The sequence below is a fragment of the Echinops telfairi genome, unplaced genomic scaffold (genome assembly GCF_000313985.2).
Source record: "Echinops telfairi isolate 266 unplaced genomic scaffold, ASM31398v2 ScPeMD7_60;HRSCAF=208, whole genome shotgun sequence".
NCBI classification, from domain to species: Eukaryota; Metazoa; Chordata; class Mammalia; order Afrosoricida; family Tenrecidae; genus Echinops; species Echinops telfairi.
In genome coordinates, this window is record NW_022103958.1 from 428,359 (window position 1) to 430,435 (window position 2,077).

Here is a 2,077-nt window from a genome sequence, read left to right on the forward strand (position 1 = left end):
ATTCGAAAGTACCTTTGAATGGACACAGGCTACTACTACTAGTCCAGCCAATAGATTTGTAATGCACAAGGTCTCCTGGAGAAAAGTTTAGATACCATCAGACCGACCTCTTAGAAATCCTGGTGGCATAGTGAGTTACAAGTTTGGCTGCTAACCACAGGTCAGCAGTTCTGAAAATACCAAAGGCTCCACAGGAGAAAGATGAGGTTTTCTGCTACTGTGAAATTTTACAGATTTAAAATGGACAGGGACAGGTTATTATGATGCAGAATCAACTCCATGACAGTGAAAAAGAGAATCCGCCTATTTGATTTTCTTGGTGACAAAACTCAGTGAGTGAGAAAATAGTATTAGCTCAAATGCCAAATTAGCCATTCTCTACATTAGAGCTATATACGTGTGTGTGCACGTGTATACATGTGTGTGTGTGTGTGTGTACATATATTTACACCCACATGAGGGGGTACTGCTAAAGAAACAAACAAACTGGAAACAAGCTTTCATAGTACACATTTTTCCCACTAGGTGAGCATCAAGCAACTCACTCTGAGTTAATGACCCAGTGGCATTGCCTGGGAAGATTCACCCTGGTTGCACTGAATTTTCATAAATGCAGTTTTGAGCAAACCTTGTTTTTGTTTATGGCTGCTTTAAGAGAATAGCCTGCGGCTGTGAGATTTTGTTCAGGAAAAATGCTGCAGAAGCTGTTGTGGTGTTGAACACAGCTTACAAGGACAGTGCTATAGGGAAAACTCAATTGTAAGAGTGGTTTTCTTATTTAAAAAAGGTGAAATGTTGATTGTTGACAAACCTCATTCTGGATGTCTGTGCACTTCCTGAACAAACACAAATGTTGACTCAATGCAATGAAAGTTAAGCTTTTTGTGTTATTCTTTGTGATTGACGTCATTATTTTTGTGGGGTATCTGGGCATGCTCTGCTTAGTTTGCATCACTCCCAAACTCCACACACCCAGGTCTTTGTTCCTCAGCTTCTCTCATTGGTAGATGCCTGCAACTCATCTGCAATTGCACCCAAAATGCTGAAACTCCTGATGGTGGAGGGAACTATTTCTTTCCCTGCTTGCATGGTGCAGCACTTGTGTTTGGGATGTTTGTTACCACAGAAGGTTTTTGCTATCAGTGATGGCATATGACCGATATGTGGCCATTGATAACCCTCTGATTTACACTGTATCCAATGTCTAAGAGAAAGTGTGTCGTGCTGGTCATTGGATCATGGATATGTGGAACTATTAATTCATTAACACACACTATAAGCTTAGGAAGACTGTTCTTTTGGGGTCCAAATATTGTCAGCTACTTTTTCTGTGATATCCCTTCGCTACTAAAGCTTTCATGTTCAGATACATCCATGAATGAGTTGTTGTTACCCTTCTCTGGAGTCTTTGCCATGGCCACCATCTTGAAATGAAACACTTTCCTTGTTGATCCTACAATAGTGCCTATGTCAGTTCTCAATCACTTGTGTTTGTAATAATTTAAATGAATGCTTAAGTCACTGGGATTTGTACAGATCCTTCATTCTGTTCACTCATTGTTCATATTAGGGGGCAGACCTGACAAGAAAAGTAATTTAATTCATATAGCTGTATTATAAAAATTATACCCATCAGTATAAATTCTGCATCAATACAAAGAAAATATCATACTAATGCTATTTGTAATGCTAAGAAATTGCCTGTGTAATTGCACAAATAATTCCTAAAAATTAAAATTAAAAGACAGATGGTTTATTGTGCCAGCCTGGCCGATAAACATAAGTGGGATTAATTGAAGGACGGAGAGATAAATGACTTGGTGAGCCTTACCTTTCTTGTTTCTCGCTCTTTGATCATCAGACCAGCGTGTGGCTGATTTGCTTGTTCTGTGCCTCAATTTACAGGCTACACTACCTGTGGGATGCCTAGCCTGTAACTGTGTAACTGTGTTGCTGTAAGTTCAGGTCCCTGTAGGACAACTCTGGAGCTGGCGACTGGCAGTTGGTGACCTGGCTGACAGTTGGTGACCTGCCTTGTGATTGGCTGCTGTGCTGAGATAGCCTAGCTCTCTCTATA

At 40.3% G+C, this 2,077-nt stretch overlaps 1 pseudogene; it reads left to right on the forward strand.

Moving 5' to 3' along the window:
- Window positions 1-866: 866 nt before the first annotated feature.
- Window positions 867-1,434, forward strand: LOC101641747 (annotated as a pseudogene).
- The last annotated feature ends 643 nt before the right edge of the window (window positions 1,435-2,077 follow it).